Raw genomic sequence first — 20,126 nt, 5'->3', positions numbered from 1 at the left:
CTAATAACACAAGTTATAGCAATGTAGTCCACGGATTGACTACTACTTAGTCAAGTGTCCACCCCTCATCCAATCAGCTGTGGCCTTAGTCAGGTGTCCACCCCTCATCCAATCAGCTGTGGCCTTAGTTAAGTGTCCACCCCTCATCCAATCAGCTGTGGGTTTAGTCAGGTGTCCACCCCTCATCCAATCGGCTGTGGCCTTGCTGAAGGTGGCATTTGGAAGTCAGCTACCTGCTCCGCAGGATGTGTGGGCCAGAAATTCATCCTGAAAGTGATGTGGACAGACGGTCCTCTGAACTATGGTTAGTACAGTTATGTGTCATTTAATGACAGCGATACATTCTGTGCAATGTGTCATTAGGTGATTTTGTCATCTTTCAAACATCATGGAGTATACTTACACAAGCCTAGATGGCATCGCCTTCAACACACCTAGGCTATTGTTATAGCCTATTGCTCCTGGGCTACAAAACTGTATGGCATGTTACTGTAGTGAACACTATAGGCAATTGTAACACAGTGGTATTTTTGTGCAAATAAATATATTGAAACAGAAAAGGTATAGTAACAGTATAAAAAATTTAAAAAGGGTACACCTGTATAAGGCAGTTACCATGAATAGAGCTTGCAGGACTGGAAGTTGCTCTGGGTGAGTCAGTGAGTGACTAGCAGTGACTGAATGTGAAGACCTAGAACATTGCTGTATACTACTGTAGACTAAACATCATACACTTAGGCTACACTAAAATTTTTAAAACCTTTTTCTTCAATAATAAATTAATCTTAGCTTACAATAACTTTTTTACGTTGTAAACTTCTAAATGTTTTACAACTTTTCAACTCTTATCACAATACAACTTAAAACACAAACACAGCTGGGCATGGTGGCGCACTCCTGAAACCCCAGCACTTTGGGAGGCCAAAGTGGGCGGATCACCCGAGGTCAAGAGTTCGAGACCAGCCTGGTCAACATGGCGAAACCCCATCTCTACTAAAAATACAAAATTAGCTGGGCTTGGTGGCACATGCCTATAATCCCACCTACTGGGGAGGCTGAGGCAGGAGCATCACTTGAACCTGGGAGGCAGAGGTTGCAGTGAGCCGAGATTGCACCACTGCACTCCAGCCTGGGCGTCAAGAGCAAAACTCCGTCTCAAAAAAAAAAAAAAAATACATTGCAGAGCTGTACAAAAATATTTTCTTACTTTATATCCCTATTAAGTTTTTTTCTCTTTTTAAGAATTTTTGTTTTGTTTTTTACTTTTTGAAATTTTTGTGAAAACCTAAGACACAAACACACGCATTAGCCTAGGCCAACAAGGGCTCAGGATCAGTATCACTGTCTTCCGTCACCGCATCTGGTTCCACTGGAAGGTCTTCAGGAAAAGTAACACACATGGAGATGTCATCTATGATAACAATGCCTTCCTCTGAATACCTCCTGAAGGACCTGCCTGAGGCCGTTTTACAGTTAATATTTTAATAAGTGGAAGGCATATACTCTAAAATAACTATTAAAAATTGTGTACATAAACCAGTAACACAGTTTATCATCATTATCAAGTATTATGGACTGTACATAATTGTACGTGCTATGCTTTCACACAACTGGCAATATAGTAGGTTTGTTTACACCAGCATCACTACAAACACTTTGGCTGCATCACTAGAGGATGGGAATGTTTCAGCTCCGCTATGATCTCATGGGACCACTCTCACATACGCGGCCCGTCACTGACAGAAACGTCATCGTGCAGCAGAAAGCTGTATGTTGCATTTCACAGATAAGGAAACTGAGGCTCAGAGAAGTTAAGCAACTTGCCCAGCTCACTCCCCAGGTTCAGGGACTGTGTCTGGTTGCTGTTACCTAGTCGTAGTACTCACAGCACTGCCTGTATTATTGAAGAGTGCTATATTGAAGAGTGTTATTTGTTGAATAATTACAGGGACAAAGGACTCCAAAACTGTGGTCTCTATACCTGTTGTTCTCAACCTTGGCTGTGCATTAACATCACCTGGGAGGGCTTTTAAACTCCCAGTCTTCAGGCGACACCCCCAGGCCAAGTAAATTAACGTCTCTGCTCCTCACATGATTCTAATACGCGCCAAAATTGGGGAGCTCTGGTCTAAGGACGCACTTTTCAGCTTTCAGTTTGAACTAAAACAGCTGGAGAACTTGTTAAAATGCAGATTCTGACTCAATGAGTCTTGAGTGGGCCCAAGAGTCTGCATTTCTAAAAACTTTCTGGTTGCCTCTGAACCGCCTTTACGATACTGCAATTGTTATTTTCAGGAGGGCTTTTTCCCCCACAGCTATGATGAAGATGCATTTCATAATGTGTTCACAGGAGAGGTGGTGGTGCTTAGTAATTAGGAGCATAGAGACTAGGTGAGCTATTCTGGCTTGGAAACCTGCTACTGCCACATAATAGCTATTAATATAAAGTCTGAACAATTTTCTAAACTGCCCTGTGCCTCAGTTTTCTTATATGTAAATCAGATATAAAAGAGTACCTATAAATAAGTACTTATAGATATTAAATATGTAGACACGTGCAAAAGACAGAACAGTGCCAGACATGTTGTAAGTGCTCAGTAAGAGTGAGTTCATTGTTGTTATTCACTGAGTATTTCTGATCTTTCTTAAGCTAGAAAGGTCAAGCGCTCTGGAGCTTGACCACCTAGGTTCAAATGCCACCTTCACTCACGTTAACAGTGTGGTTTGGGCAACCGACTTTACCCCTCTGCACCTGTTTCTTCAATGTGCAAATGGAAATAAGAAGATCACCTGCCTCTTAGGGTGTTCTAAGGATAAATTATATGCAATGCACTTAGAATACGGCCAGACTAAAAGGTAAATGGGCCACAAATGTTTATGATTGTTGTCATTATCGTTATTACCACCACGTGCCAGGCACTGGGGATGCAGAGGTAAATCAGAAGCTTCAAGCGTAGCCCTTGTTGGAACTGAAAAGAAATCGCAGATGTAAAACCTTTGATTTAATGAGGTTTTACAGTGTCCAGTCATCCTTGAAGAGCAAGCAGAAAAAAGGAAATTCTGTCAGTTGATATCTCCTGTATCTAGAGTCATTCTCTTGGTTTACAGCAGTTATTTTTACTCTTTGCTTTAGGACTCTCATTTGCTTAAAACTGATGGCTTGAAAAGGGAAATTCATCTGGATTCCCTCACCAAGCTGACAGTCCACTGCCACTGTTATTACAATGATTTATCACTACTCTTTCCACGCGGATGGTGACAGGCAAAGGAAGGGGTTTGCCATCTTACATCCCGACTTCGATAGACACATTCCCCAGAAAAAGCAGCTTGTATCTTCCAATCTCACATCATAAGAGCTATAATCCCTGGTCCAGCTAAACCAAAACCTCCCCAAGACGCATCAGATAATGATTAAACTACTGTTTATGTAAGTAATTGCCAGGTACGCTACATGAAAAGAATGAAATTTATCAGTCACCAAATAGTAATTATTAATATGGATTCGTGTGTTTCCTGAATAGCAGCATATTTGTTGTAGAGATTCAGCAAACATAACACCCAGTTTCTGGGAATGTCTGCTTTCTACTCAGCATGCTGTGATGTCTCTCCCTCAGATTCAGGAATGCTGAGAAAAGAACTCTGTGAGTAGAGATTGATGCAAATGAAAATCATGAAGTATATGTTGTTATTCTTTGTATGAGTTAATACACACACACATTCACTCTGTAAGCTGGCAAAAATAATGACCCAAAAAGGGAGTCGAAAATATTATGTGTAAGTTGGAGTTTGAGACCCTGATTCGGACAGGAGAGGGAAATACCGGGTAGAAGAGGGCGGTTCCCTAGCAAAGGCCCCACGCTCAAGTCTGGAGACCCGTGGGCCTAAGTGGGAATAGGCATTTCTGGTTTTGCACCCAAGAAGTTGCCTTTTGGCCCACCATGCCCCGCTATCCTGTACCCATATAAACTCCAAACCCCAGCCTCCAGAAGCAGACAGGCAGGTGAGAAGACGAGGAGAAAAACAAACGAACAGAACGGAAGAACGCGGCAGAGAAAGAGAGAGGAGGAACATCTGAACACCAAGAGGAGTTTGGCTGGGGGCAGCTGGAGAGGGGTTCAGCCACTGGACGGCCAGGCTCCAGGGGAAGATCGTCTTCCCACTCTACCCTTCCTTCTGGCTCTTCATCCATCCCACTGAGAGTCACCTCCACCACTCAATAGACACCTCCACATTCATCCTTCAGGCCCCTGTGTGAACTGAGTCTTCCAGGATGCTAGGAAAGAGCTCAGAATACAGAAAGCTGTTACACTGACCCCCTGCCCTTGCAAAAAGGAAGAGGGTCCATTGAGCAATCTGCAGACAGCAAAGCTAAAATAGCATTATAATACTGGAGCAGCAGACATCCATCCTTAGACACTACTGTGGGGCCGGAGCCCAGTGCCCTCACCCCGGCTCCTGCACCGTCCCATCTTTGCGCTCTCCCTCTTCTGAGAGGTTTGAGCAGCAGCAGCAACCAACCATATGAGCTACACCCCTGTCTCACGTCCTGCGAGGGGGATCAGGGAACTCTCCGATTTCAATACTTTCTGTATTTGTTTCTTAGGACTACCATAACAAATTATCACACTTTGGTAGCTTAAAACAACAGAAATTGATTTTCTTGCAATTCTGGAGGTGAGGTATTCAAAATCAAAGTGTGGCAGGGCCAAGCTCCTTCTGAAAGCCCTAGGGGGGAATCTGGACCCTGCCTCTTCCGCTTCCCATGGGTCCAGGCATTCCTTGGCTCCTGGTTGCATCATTCCAATCTCTGCCTCAGTCTTCTCATCTTCTCTCTGTGTCTCTCTTTTGAGTGCCTCTCATAAAAACACCTGTGTTCAACAAATTTTATGGGAGGCCATTAGTTTGGATTAACCACCTGCCTGAGGCCCCAGCATCAGACCCAAGGAGAATGGAGTCACTTGTGCTAAGTGCTACATAATGAAACTGAACTTTGAAATGGGTCAGCTTTCAAAAACAAAAAAACAAAACAAAACAAAAAACCCAGGAGATCCCAGTCAACCTGAGTGTCAGTTTAATTTAAAAGTCCTCTCTGTTTTCACCTGAAAAGGAAAGTAACTTTGAAATAACCGATCTGCATTTTGTCCCCTGATTCTGCTTTCTCCAGACCTTTTCTGGCTCTAAAGCCAAACCCTCTTTTCTCAGCAGCTGAACCCAGCCCAACTCAGCCAAGAGTTACTCTTGCAAAAATAGTTTATTTCTGTGCAGAAGCATATGCGTCATAAAGCTAATGAGCTTAAGCGTCAGGGCCCTGAATAGCAGGGACTCTCTCAAGGGGGCTACAGGCATTTCATATCCATAATCTGTTATTATTTTTCTTAAAGAGGCTCCCAAAATTCTAGATGTTTCAGGCCTGAAAACTTGGATCCACCACATCTTTCTTAGTATATCCAATGGCAGTAATAATTTACAGGGTACGTAATAGGGGCTCAACATATATTAGTCAAACTAATATAACAGCTATTGCCAGGCGCAGTGGCTCACGCTTGTAATCCCAGCACTTTGGGAGGCTGAGGCAGGTGGATCACTTGAGGTCGGGAGTTCAAGACCAGCCTGACCAACATGGAGAAACCCCGTCTCTACTAAAAATACAAAATTAGCCGGGGTGGTGGCACATGCCTGTAATCCCAGCTACTCGTGAGGCTGAGGCAGGAGAATCGCTTGAACCCGGGAGGCGGAGGTTGCGGTGAGCCGAGATCGCGCCATTGCACTCCAGCCTGGGCAAAAAGAATGAAACTCTGTCTCAAAAAAAAAAAAAGAAAGAAAAAAAAGAATGTTCCAGGTTGAGAGGATAGAAGTGCTATAGAGAGAAACAACATCATATGTCCAAGGAACTGAGAGAAGGCAAATTAGCTGCTGCACAGACAGTGAGAGGAGGACCTTGGTATAAAATGAGACTGGGAAGGCAAACCAACCATGCAGGACCCCTTGAGCCCTACGAAGATGGTCAGCCTTTATTATAAGAACAACAGCAAGTTAGTCTGAGTGTTGGGCAGTGTGGGGAGCACAGATAAGAGTAATGACATGACCAGATGTGTGGTCACTGCACTATGGCTGCACTATGGAAATCAGCAGGGGCAAGGCAGGGGTGTGTAAGAAGATGCAAGTAGCAAGCTATTGGGGAAGACCAGGAAAGAGGTGACTGTGGCGTGGTGGGTGGTGGGAGCAGTGGGAAATAAATGAAAAGAATTGCAGAGATGGAGAGACATCAAGAGTAAAATCCTCATACTTGTTGCAGGATTGGCCATGGGGAGTAATGGTGAAAGAGTTGTCAAGGATAATGTTAGAGACTGTATATTTATGTCTCCCCAAATTCATACATGAAAATCCTAACCCCTAGGATGATGGTATTAAGAGGTGGGGCCAGCACAGTATGGTGGCACATGCCTGTAATTCCAGCACTTTGGGAGGCCAAAGTGGGTGGATCGTTTGAGCCCAGGAGTTTGAGGCCAGCCTGGGCAACATGACAAAACCCTGTCTCTACCAAAAATAAATAAAAAAAAATTAGCCTGGTGGGATAATGCATGCCTGTAGCCCCAGCTACTCAAGAGACTAAGGTGGGAGGATCGCTTGAGCCTGAAAGATGGAGGTTGCCATGAGCTGTGATTGTGCCACTGTACTCCAGCCTGGGCGATAGAGTGAGACCCTGTCTCAAAAAAAAAAAAAAAAAAAAAAAAAAAAAAAATGAGGTCTTTGTGGGGGTCATTAGGTCATGAGGATGCATCCCTCTGGAATAAGACTGGTGCCCTTATAAAAGAGGCCCTAGTGTACTGCTTTGCCTCGTCCACCACATAAGAACATAGCAAGAAGAAACTTGTCTATGAACCAGTAAGCAGGCCCTCACAAAACACCAGACCTGCCAGCACCCTGATCTTGGACTTCCCAGCCTCAAGAACTATGAGAAACAAATTTTTGTTGTTTAAACGCTACCTAGTCTGTGGTAATTTGTTATATCAGCCCAAATTGACTAAGACAGAAAACTACTGGATCATTTGGGTTGCACCAATGAATAGTGATGTGTTAACTGGGATGGAGAACTCTGGAAGAAAATCCATTTGTTTGGATTGGGAGGGGAGGGTTAATGAATTTCAGTCTCTTCTAGGACTTACTGAATCCACAATGACCTTGAAGCATCCAAATGAATATGTCAAGAGAGAGGTTGGACAACAGGATTCTGAAATGAAGACATCAATCTGGGACTGAATAAGTGGTAACTGAAGTATTGGGTGTGGATGAAACCATGTAGGGAAAGAAGACAGTGGAAGAAAAGAGATGGGCCCCAAACCAAGCCCAGAGAAGCATCATCTGGCTGGGTAAAGAAGGATCTAACTACAAAGGAGGGAGAGAAGGAGCAGCAGCAAGAGGACAACCATGAGAATGTGGGGTCAGAACAGTCCAAAGAAGTGTGTTGACAGGAAGCATGTGGTGAGTGAACAGAGCTGAGAAGGCAAGGAAGTTGGGGTCTGGACATCATCGGGTTTAGTGGCCTGAAGGTGCTGTGACTGAGCTCCTCAGGGGAAGTGGTTAACGAGGGCAGGAGCAAGATTGGAGTGGGCTCCATGGGGAGGGAAGATAGAGTGCGGTGCTGCAAGGATGTGGGGTTGAGGAGAGATTGTTGAGTGTGTTTGTTTCTGATTATGTTGTTGCTTTGGCTTGTTTTTTATTTCTAATGCCAAAAAAATGAACAAACAAACAAAACAGTTGTTTTCATAAGCCAGTGGGAGAATGTATTTGCAGGAGCAGTTTGATTAGATGAGAGGGAAGGGGATCATCATTGGCATCAGGTCTGAGAGAAGGGAGGAGGGGATGGAATTCAGTTTGCGGGTGGTGGCATCGGCCCAAGGCAAGAGGAGAGACATTCCTCTGTTGTATCAGGAACAGAGGTGGGAGAGGTGGAGGCAGTGGGTTGCATGGGAAGAAGGTGTCTTTTGATGGCTTTGTTTCCCGCTGAGAGTGAGGGCGCAGCAGGAAGAAGAGGCAGCGGTTTGTAGAGAGTGAAAGAAGGGATCTGAAAGATTTCAGCAAGAAGTTAGTTCTGCAGACACCAGGTGATAGATATGGTTTGGCTGTGTCCCCATTCAAATCTCTTCTTGAATTGTAGCTCCCATAATTCCCATGCATTGTGGGAGGGACCTGGTGGAAGATAATTGAATCACAGGAGTGGTTTCCCCCATACTGTTCTCGTAGCAGTGAATAAGTTTCACGAGATCTGATGGTTTTATAAGGGGTTTTCTGCTTTCACTTGGCTCTCATTCTCTCTTGTCTGCCGCCATGTAAGGACGTGCCTTTTGCCTTTTGCTTTCTGCCTTCTGCCATGATTATGAGGCTTCCCCAACCATGTGGAACTGTAAGTCTATTAAACCTCTTTTTCTTTATAAATTACCCAGTCTTGGCACAGATCTCTGGGCCTCATCCCTTCCCAAGGTGCTCTTGGCTTGTATGAAAGGATTTGTACCAGCATCACAGGAGGTCTTTGAAGTGAACAGAGGTCCAGGCAAGAGGACTTCATTTCCCATCTCCAGGCAATTGTCTGCCTTAGCAGATTTGGAGATTTGACTACCTCTTTGAGGCAAACCATTTCTCTCTTCCAAGAAAACCATGAGGGTTTTCTTTTCTTTTTTTTTTTTTTTTTTTTTGAGGAAAATTGTAAAGTCATTGTAGAGGGAGAAATGGGGACTTGTTGGTCAAAGGATACATAATTACAGTTAGATAGGAGGAATATATTTCAAGGGATTTATTGTACAGCAAGGTGACTGTAGTTAATACACATATATTTTATTCTTGAAAAATGTAAAGAGAGAGGATGTTACGTGCTCCTGCCACAAAATAACTATGTGAGGTAATGCATTTGCTAATCAGCTATATGTAACTATTCCACAATGTGTATATATCAGTGTGTATATATACGTATATATATGTACTATATATTCTCCAAGATGTGTGTGCATATATATATACACACACACATATACTGCATCATATTATGTACATGATAAATCATACAATGGTATCTATAAATTTAAATAATAAAAATACTAAAAAAAAAATAAAGCCACACAAATTGGAACAGACATTTTAGAGGCCTTGCTAAGTGTTCTGCCTGGTGATGTAAACTTATATATGCATTTGAGCCAGAACAATGCCTCACTGGGTCTGTGGCATCGGTTTGGTCTGTTTGGATTCAGATGTCATGGGGGCTGAGCTGTCACTTGTTCTTCAGGAGATGTCTGTACAATGGTCCCCCTTATCCACAGCGGATACATTCCAAGACCCCCAGTGGATGCTGGAAACCCTAGATACTACCAAACCCTATATATACTATGTGTGAACTTCTATTTTCTTCTTCAAAATTTCACAAATAGAAGATTCATTCTTAGCATAGATCTTAGCAACTTCAGCATATGACTTTTTTTATTTCCTTAAGTAGAGAATTTTCACCTCTTCACTTAAAGGAAGCACTTGTTGGCATATTCAAGCTGGCACCATTCCTACTCTTGCACTTTGGAGCCATTATTAAGTAAAACAAGGGTGATTTGAACACAAACACTGCTATACTGCAGCCGTCGATCTGATCACCGAGATGACTAAGTGTCTAACAGGCAGGGAGCGTAAACAGCACTGGACAAAGGAAGGATTCACTTCCCCGTGGGAAGGCTTGATATCTCATCAGCCTACTCAGAATGATGTGCCATTTTAAACTCCAGAATTGTTTATTTCTGGAATTTTCCATTCAATATTTTCAGACTGCAGTTGATGGCAGGTAACTAAAACCACAGAAAATGAAACCCTGGCTGAGGGGGGACTATTGTATTCTTACTTAAATTTGATTCTACATCAGGAGGCCGACTAAACCGCATAAAGCAATTAGCAAACTGTCCATGACAAGTAGAGACAGAAGTTCAGAAGAGAAAATGCAGCAGTGGTCAGAGTCATCAGGGAAGTTTCTAAAAAGGATGTACTTGGAGGAGGCCTTGAAGGACAGAGAGGATTGGGGAAGTGAGGGGGAAGAACAAGCATTTCCCACCCATGAGGGGAGAAGCTTTTATGTGATTTCTCTGCACCCTGGTCTGACTTCATCACTTACTGACTGCGTGGCCTTTGGCAAATTACTTAACCTCTGTACGCCTTCTTTTCCCTAACTGCAGCGAGATCATATTGGTACCTGTCTGTAAGGCTGTACTGACATAATTCTTATGATGTTCTTACCACAGTGCTTGGGTCATATAAAAGCATCCTGTAAGGATGACCAATATTTTTTTTTTGTTTTGCTATTATTGTATGCTAGAATATTAAAAGAACAACTATTTCCACATGCCAAAGTGAACGTGGAGGCCACCAAGAAGGACTGGCCAACAAGGTATAAATGGACACTTTGCAACTCCTGGCCCTCACTCATCCCGAGGGAAGAAAAGGATCATAAGTACACCATTCCTTGGGGAAAAAGGTTTGTTTTAAGAGGCTGTGGGTGTGCTTTTGGTCTACCCTCCTAAGGGTAAGAGTGAGGGGCACCTCCAGCTGGGGAAAGGGGCTTCATAAGGACTGCTTGGATGGGCCTGGTGTCTGACTAAAAACACAGACTCTTCCCCTCTGCTAGTGGAGAGGGGATGCAGCACCTCATTGACCTGGGTCCCAAGGGTTTATTGGCATTTAAAAAAAAGGCCTGAGTGTTTCCTGTTGGCCACATCTAGGCTAAATGCAAGAAGGAGCCAGCAAGAGGACCCATGAATGTCACTGTCAACAAAGACCTCAAGAAAATAAGTTGGAAATGCCTAAGGGCTGAGGAAGGAGCTATAAGTGGCCAGTTAGAACCAAGACACATTCACACACATCAAGGGAGAATCAGGTAGGGAATGACTAATCAAGGTATATGCTGATGTCACACTGACATATGGAAGGTCTTGGAAAGTCTTTTCATGATCACAAAAGATATGACTTTTTTTTCCTGGATTTCATTCAAGATTTGTTTCCTGGATTCATCTAGCCCTACACAGTAGGTATAAATGGGTGTTGGAGGGAAGGAAGAGAATTGTTTTCTGATTACATCCCGCGGTGTATGTTAGTTCAATGTGCTGATTATAATTGTTGTTATTATTCTATTCTAATTACCTTCTTCATTAGACTTCGAACAACAGGAGGGTAGAAATCCCATCTTGTTCATCTGTATATCCATAGCACCAGCACAATACCTGAAATACCATGAATATTTAATACATTAATGTTCAGTGAATGCACGTGTCAACATCCCACAGGAACTGGGGGCCGAGTATGATTCCAAATGGAAGTAGTCCTTATTCAGAGTGGACATCCAGATCTGCTGTCTCCCAGTCAGGGGAAAGTTTTGCCAAACACAGGCCACCTCTAATTCCCTTTTAAATTGTAGTCAATGTTTTCACCCTGAACTCCAGACTTGTATAATTATACCTTATAACTATGGCACACAAAGCTCCACAAGAAGGAAGACCCATCAAAATTTATAAGGCAGAGTTTGCATCTCTGATTTTAAATGGGCTTAACCTCTCGGATTAGAGTAGGTTTTCTATTCCTGGGAGAGAGACGAGTGTTCAGGAATTCCAAGAACAATCAGGGCAGCGGTGCCCTCCAGCCACCGTCATATTCAATCTCGGCTCAGCTGGAACCGAAGATGGGGCCCAAGTGTGTGTGGGTTTCTGAAAGAAGAAAGCGAACATGTTGGCTGATCACAGCGGACTTTTGATTTTTTACAGGAAAAGGAGAAGAGGGCAACATAAAAGATTGAGAGTCAAATATAGAGACACAAAAAGGTGCCTGTTTAACACAAAGATGAAGCCACCTTCTCAGACGGGACTGCGTGAAATCAGCACAGGATGGATAGCAGCAGCCCCACCCAAGCCTAGGATCCAGCTGCAGGGGCTCTGGAAACACTCAAAAGTAATCAGAGAAACAGGGAGGTTCCTCAGGCCTCAGATGCACCTAAGGAAAGCTGAAATCTAGGCAACTGCCAAAAACAGGATGACACTAAAGTAGACAGGCTCTGTGCATCTAGAAGGAGAGTCCAAGCTGATAAATTGTGATGGTTTAGCCAGGACTGGTCAGGGCAGAGAGACAGTGCCTAGCAGATGAGAGAGGTGTATGCTCTCCTGGTCCAGGGAGATTCACATAACTTCCAATGACCTTCTAATGCTTTATCAAAAGCATCCATTCTATACTCACCAAATAGTCTTCTGATTACCAATTTAGCTTCATGGATTTGGGAAAGAGTTTTAAATAATCCAGAAATTGGTAGGTATAATATTCTCTGCAAGTGAATAAACTTGGATTTTGGCTTATAAATCTGATGTTAGAACAGTCTTTCTCTAAGAATAACTGTAGGCTTTTGCAAATCCACCAAACTGTGGTAATGCATTGAGGGCCATCCTCAGTGGATGGGCAGCCAGTAATAAGTCTCTCTGAATTTATCTTGATTGGTTTCTTGTTTATAAGTCATTTAGAAATACTAATACACGGCATTAACCACACACACACACACACACACACACACACACACACACCCCACTCACAGAGAACTCCTACTCATACTTCAAGGTCCAACTTAAATGCTGCACCTCTGAGAACTTTTTCTGCTTAGCCAGTACCTTGCAGGAGGGCAGGGTGAATAAAGGAGACCACAGAATAATTAATAGAATCTTAAAGAACAACTTCTTACAAACTCTTTTTAACTAAAAACTCATTCAACCAAAAGCTGATAAGGACGCCAGTTGGTAAAACATACAAAGTGAAACTTCTCTGGCTGCAGAAGGAATAGGAAGCCAAGAACCTGCTCCCTGGGCTTCCCCAATCCCTCTCATCACACTGAAGCCCCTCATACCACACTTTGAAAACCCCTTATCTAGTCTAACTCTCATCTTACAAATGAGAAACTGATCTGGAATCTAATGTCAGAAAACAGTTTATGCAATCATGTCATGTGGTTCTCACAAAGCATAGATGATAAATAACATGACATTTATGCTATCCATTCCCAGCCTTGGTAGGCATAAGTAATTAATCCCAGATGTGGCCTCAGAATCCTTCTCAACACGCTGTTCCAGTACGCTAACACTTGATTGAAGTTGACATGTAAGACAAACTTATTTACCATTCCTATTTGAAAATTAATGTTTTCCCGTCCTAAATGTTAACATATTTTATATTTATCATATCAACCCAAGTAATTAATATTTCAAAGTATATAAAAGGCTTTAATATTATACACAACCCAATAGATATCTTTTTTTCATCACTTCTCCATTTAGGTAATGGTCTTGAATTACACATTTTGGGAGTTGACCTTCCAAATCTAGTGGTGTTAAGTACATAACTATTATCTAATTACATTTCCTTTACTAGATTAAAATATAAAAATAAACGTTTATATCTCTTTCTTGGTGGTGGTGTCAAAGCCACCTCAAAAATAAAAAGGTTGGGGGAGTATCTTCTTTTTAACTGACTCAAGTTTGGTTGATTCAAGCCTAAGATTTTTTAAAATGGCATATTAAATTCCAATTCTAGCTGAGCTATTCTCATTTTTTAAAAAATATTCAGCTCTTCTTTATTAAGATTTTTTTTTCTGGGGAAAGAAATGAATGTTTTTGGCCAATTAATTTGGCTGATTTATATACAGTGATTATGGACAACGGCCCGGGTGAGCTTTAAGACACAGCATACAAAGAGAGAACCAATCTCTTTCCCTAGATTCCTGCCTAGGCTTTTAAAACAGGAATGTCTTTTCTCTTGAAAGAACTTGGGAGAAAGTGATTGTCCTTTTTACTCTCATTTTATTCAGCCTGCCCCATAGAGAAGGAGTCACTTATCTGCTTGAGCAGGTTAGGACCAATCACTTACGCCCACTTGGTGGAGTCTTCACCATCTCTCTCATTCCCTGGGGCCTGCTGGAACGTTGACTGTATATAGATTCTCCCCTTCATGCAATGATGCTTATGCAATACTTTAGCCTTCTAAAGCTGACCACACTAGAGAAGACAGGCCTTTCCTTTCTTTGGAATTAGGAATGAGCCTTGACAGAGATCTTCCTGTTACCTGTCTCAATTTTTAGCAGCAAATTCATTTTGATTTTTTGGCTTTAAAGTATGAATCTTCAAAGGATTGATTTATTTGGAGGTCTACATGAATATCTGATTAGCTTCTCCATATACTGATGTATTTCACGGTGAAGAAGGAAAGAATTTTCAAATCCTCAGGTTAACTCTGAAGTCAGAATATCCATTCTACTGCCATTGTTTGAGGGCTAAAATAACTATGAACTTATGATAAACTTTCTTCCAAAAATCTACCTGTCGAATACTTTCACTTTGGGCCCTTATACATAAATTTTTTTCAAGATCTTGGAAATCTTTATGGAAATGTTTTCACTTGTATTTTAATAACAATAATTATAAGTGTAAAAAAAGGAATTATTCATATAGTAGCATATAGTAGCTGGGTGTACTAAATGGTCCAAATGAACAATAAGTCTTCTTTCCCCCTCTGCCACCAAGAGTCCCACTACTCAGAAGTAACCACACATAAATGCTTCTTTAGTGTAGCTCTTACTGACTTACTCCTTAATATTAAAATGTATGCATACCTTATTCTTCTAATTTGATAACTTGAAGCATTAGGTACTAACTTCATACTTTGAAAAATGAGGAATTAATTCATTTATACCACCTCTCATACTCTTTTATGTTTCTGCCAGCCACTTTTTAAAATTCTGTGAGTTACATTCACATGTCTAAATTATGAATTTTTAGTCCTGAAACCATTGACTTTACACAAGGTCTTGACCCCTTAACTTTAGACAATATGTTAGGAAAAGGAAATTAGTGCCCCTACATTTGACTTAACATCTCCTCATAGTCTTCTAACTCCTGCCTCCCATCTGCCCCTCATTCCAACATGTCATTAACTTTACATGGTCAATGTCAAGGTTTATAACATTTATATTAATGTTAAAAGCATACTAAGGCTGCATGCTTTGCTTATAAGTTGATTCCAAACTGAAAGCCAATAGCTAGCTTTAACAACACATGATTATGTATATACTATTCACTGCAAGCCATGAAGTATGTAATTGGACCAGCAGAGAAAACACTAGTACTAAATCACTAAACATGTTCTGCTCAAAGGAGAAAGTAATTATCAAAACCTTGGAGGAATAGAAATAGAGCAGCATATTTGAAATATATATACATAATAATTAAACCGTATACTTTCACTGTAGTACTAAGATCACTCAGTGTCTTCCACCCTCTGTTGGTTGAAGGATATCATTTTTTTCTTGGACGTATTTTCCAGGGATCTTTCCACTCCATGTTTTAGTGTAGACTAACTTATTTCCATACCTGCTGCATTTCTTTCATCCTGGTATTTCTTTTTATCATATTCCTGGGTTGTGTCCACTTTTTCTTATATCCATGTTTGCAATTTTCTTGGATTTTTTTTAATTGAATGTTTGATTTTAAGATAATTATAGATGTATATGCAGTTATAAGAAATAATACAGAGAGCTTCCCAGGTATCTTTTACCAAGTTTAACCCAATGGTAATATGTTACAAAACTAGAATGCAGTATCAAAACCAGCATATTGACATTAACATAGTTAAGATTCACAACATTTCTCATCATCACAAAGATCCTTCATGTCGCCCTTTTATGGTCACACTCTTCTCTCCCACCTTAACCCGTGGCAACCAGAAATCTCTTCTCCATTTCTATAATGTTGTCATTTTAAGCATGTTATCCACATGGAGTTATACAGTATGTAACCTTTGGGAATTTGATTTTTTTACAGTCAGCATACTTCTCTAAGGTTTACCCAATTAATTGTATATATCCACAGTTTCATCATTTTTGTTGGTGAATAGTGTTTCATGGTATCTATGTACCAGTCTTGTGTCATTATTCATTATTTATAACATTAGCTGTAGGTTCTGTGTAGATGCTCTTTATCCAGTTAAGTTCCCTTAACTATCTCAGCTCACTGCAACTTCCGACTCCCGGGTTCAAGCCATTGTCCTGCCTCAGCCTCCTGAGTAGCTGGGAGTACAGGCACACACCACCATGCCCAGTTAATTTTTGTATTTTTAGTAGAGATGGGGTTTCACCAAGCTGGCCAGGATGGTCTCAATCTGCTGACCTCATGATCCGCCCGCCTCAGCCTCCCAAAGTGCTGGGATTATAGGCATGAGCCACCGCACCCAGCCTTTTCTGAAAGTTTTATCATGAAGACATGTTGAATTTTATCAAGTACTTTTTCTGTATCAATTGATATGACTGTAATTTTTTTCTTCATTAGCTTGATAATAATGATGGATGATACTGATTGACTTTTAAATATTGAATCATCCTTGCATCCCTGGAATTTAGCCTATGTGGTCATTTTTATATGTATTGCTAATAATTTGTTAAGAATTTCTGCATATATATTTATTACAAATATTGGCCTTTAATTTTCTTTTTTTTGTATTGTCTTTATCTGATTATAGTATCATTGAAAAATAGCTTCATAAAACGAATTGAGAAGTGTGAACTCTTCTTGTATTTCCTGGAAGAGATTGTGTATTAGTGATGTTAATTCTTCTTTATGTGGATTTCATTATGTTTATTCTATTTGAGTTTGCTTAGCTATTTGAAGCTGCAGATTTATGTCTTCTGCTAAATTTGGAAAAATTTCAACCATTATTTCTTTGAATACTTTTTCAGCCCTGCCCTGCTCTCTTTTTTTCTCTTTTTAGATAGCCAATGACACAAAAAATTAGATCTTTTGTTGGAGTCTCACAGGTCCCTAAAGTTTTATTCATTTTTATTTTTAGTCTGTTTTCTCTGTTTTTTAGACAAGGTCACTTCTATCCCTTTTTTTTTTTTTTTTCCACTCTGTCTCCAGGCTGGAGTGCAGTGGTGTGATCTCGGCTCACTGCAACCTCCGACTGCCAGGTTCAAGTGATTCTCCTGCCTCAGCCTCCCGAATAGCTGGGATTACAGGCGCACACCACCATGCCCAGCTAGTTCTTGTATTTTTAGTACAGATGGGGTATCCCCATGTTAGCCAGGATGGTCTCAATCTCCTGGACTTGTGATCCACCTGCCTTGGCCTCCCAAAGTGCTGGGATTACAGGTGTGAGCCACCACACCCGGCCTATCATCCTATCTTAACAATAGAAATTACCCACTTTATAGAGGAGATAGAAATATTTTCATTTTTCCCTGTCCCTTCTATTCTGCCACTGAGTCTGCCAACTGAGCTTTTTATCTTGATTATTATATATTTTACTTGTAAAATATCCATTTGGCTTCTTTACATGTTCTATTTCTTTGCTGAGACTTTCTATCTTTTCATTTGCTTTAAGCATGTTTGTTAATGCTCACTGAAGTACTTTTATAGTGGCCCCTTTCAAATTTAGGTAAGTCTGATACTGAGATGTGACCATGTGCTAGCAGCCCTCACTCTCGGCGCCTCCTCGGCCTCAGCGTCCACTCTGGCGGCACTTGACGAGCTCCTCTCTGGGCTGGCTGAGGCCGAAGCTGCCTCCCTCTGCTTGTGGGGAGGTGCGGAGGGAGAGGCGCGGGTGGGAAACCAGGGCTGCGCAGGGCGCTCGCAGACCAGTGCGAGTTCCGGCAGGTGCCGGCGCAGGCTCGGCGGGCTCCGCACATGGAGCGACTAGCTGGCGTCGCCAGCCCAGGGCAGTGTGAGGGGCTTAGCACCTGGGCCAGCAGCTGCAGGGGTTGCGCAGGGTCCCCCAGCAGTGCCGGCCTGCTGGCGCTGGACTCAAATTCTCACTGGGCCTTAGCTGCCTCCCCTTGGGGCAGGGCTGGGGACCTGCAGCCCGCCATGTCTGAACTCCTCCCCCTGCAGTGGGCTCCCGCCCAGCCTGAGGCTCCCCAACTGGCACCGCCCCCTGCACCGTGGCGCCAGTCCCATCAACAGCCCAAAGGCTGAGGAGTGCAGGCGCCGGTTGGGACTGGCGAGCAGCTATGCCTGCAGCCCGCAGCCCGCAGCCCCGGGGCAGGATCCACTGGGTGAAGCCAGCTGGGCTGCTGAACTAGGTGGGGACTTGGAGAACTTTTATATCTAGCTGGAGGATCGTATGTGCACCAATCAGCATTCTGTGTCTAGCTCAGGGTTTGTAAATATACCAATCAGCACTCTGTGTCTCACTCAGGGTTTGTGAATAAACCAATTGGTACTCTGTATCTAGCTAACTAGCACTCTGTGACAGTGTGTCTAGCTCAAGGATTGTAAACGCACCAATCAGCACTCTGTCAAAACGGACCAATCAGCTTTCAGTAAAGTGGACCAATCAGCTCTCTGTAAAATGGACCAATCAGCAGGATGTGGGTGAGGCCAGATAAAGGAATAAAAGCAGGCTGCCCGCCTGCCAGCGGCAACAGGGTCCACCTCCACAGTGTGGAGGGTTTGTTCTTTTGTTCTTTGCAATAAGTCTTGCTGCGGATCACTCTTTGGGTCCCTACTGCATCTATGAGCTATAACACTCACCGCAAAGGTCTGCAGTTTCACTCCTGACAGCGAGACCATGAACCCACCAGAAAGAAGAAGCTCCAGACACATCTGAACATCTGAAGGAACAAACTCCGGACACACCATCTTTAAGAACTGTAACACTCAGCGGGAAGGTCTGCAGCTTCACTCCTGAAGCCAGTGAGACCACGCACCCACTAGGAAGAACGAACAACTCCAGATGCGCTTCCTGTAAGAGCTGTAACACTCACCACGAAGGTCTGCAGCTTCACTCCTCACAGCGAGACCACAAACCCCCCAGAAGAAAGAAGCTCCAGGCACATCTGAATGTCTGAAGGAACAAACTCCGGACACATCATCTTTAAGAGCTGTAATACTCACTGTGAGGGTCCACGGCTTCATTCTTGAAGTCAGTGAGATGAAGAACCCACCAATTCCGGACACATTTTTCAAAACACAGTATCTGTGTCATTTTGTTGGCATCTATTGGTAGTCTTTTTTCATTCAGTTTGAAAATGTCTTGGCTCTTGGTATAGATGATTTTCACTTAAAATTTGGATATTTTGGTTATAATATTATAAGAGTCTGGTTCTTTTTTAAACATTCCATTTTAGTTGGCTTCTTCCAACATCACTCTGGCATGGGATGGGGGAGCACCAAATGTTATTACTGCCCAGTGGGGGTAAAGTCGAAATTTCTCACGTGGCTTCCAGTGACACCCAAGAAAGGGCGTGCCTCATTATTGCTGGGCTGAGTGGGAACTGCATCTCCCCGCTAGGTTTCCATGGATATTGTCCTGTCCAGGAAGAATAGGAGTGCCTTATTGCTGTTGACCACATGGCTTCCTTAGCACACGGGTAGGGTGCAGGGAACAAAGGTAGTCTTATTACCATAGAATGGTGGTGAAAGTCCTGCTCTCTACTTACCCTTCTTTGACACCATCATGGTAGAGTATTGGGTTACCTCATTATAGCTCAACAAAGGTGAAAATCTGGGCTCCCCATGATGCTCTTTGCTGGCATGGGTGGAGGTGGGGCCTCAGGTTTTTTCCCTGTGGTGTTTGGCTTAGGCAGAGCAGTTATTGTCTAAAAGTTTCCTCTCTCACTTGGCTGACTTTCCAGTCCTTTGGCTAGACAGAGCAGGCTTTGGTCAGGGCCTTTTTCGTCTGTTCCATTTATGTTACTGGGTTGCCAGCTTCTTCAATTCCAAGACTGAGATATATGAGACAAAAAAATTCTTGAGGTCCTTAGCTGGTCTACCTTCTTTTCTCCAGCTTCCAGAGTCTTCTTATGTTTGTTTGATATATAATGGCCAACGTTTTTTGTTGTACTTACTGGAGGAAATAGGAAAAAGTATGCTGCTCCATCTTCTGAGAAATGAAGTCTGAAATTCTTTTTAATTTTTCTGGAGTACATATATATTATTTTCAGACAGTAGCTCTTAGAGGTAAAATATCTGAATCCTTGCATGTCCAAAAAAGGTCTCTACTTTGCCCTCACTAGATACATATTTTGTCGTAAGAATAAAAAGACTTTGAAGTGGAATCACCTTTAGTTTCAGCTTTAATGTGTAAAG

General features: G+C 42.4%; 1 long non-coding RNA gene across 3 annotated transcripts in view; it reads left to right on the top strand.

The window, feature by feature from the left end:
* The first annotated feature begins 224 nt into the window (after positions 1-224).
* LOC110743818 overlaps positions 225-20,126 on the top strand; it is a 102,924-nt gene continuing 83,022 nt past the window's right edge. For all 3 annotated transcript variants that reach the window (XR_002523461.2, XR_002523458.2, XR_004184825.1), the window contains exon 1: positions 225-304. This is a non-coding gene — a long non-coding RNA (uncharacterized LOC110743818). The remainder of the gene's footprint in view (positions 305-20,126) is intronic.

This window comes from Papio anubis, chromosome 7 (genome assembly GCF_008728515.1).
Source record: "Papio anubis isolate 15944 chromosome 7, Panubis1.0, whole genome shotgun sequence".
Classification (NCBI taxonomy): Eukaryota; Metazoa; Chordata; class Mammalia; order Primates; family Cercopithecidae; genus Papio; species Papio anubis.
This window is presented reverse-complemented; position numbering and strand designations above follow the sequence as displayed.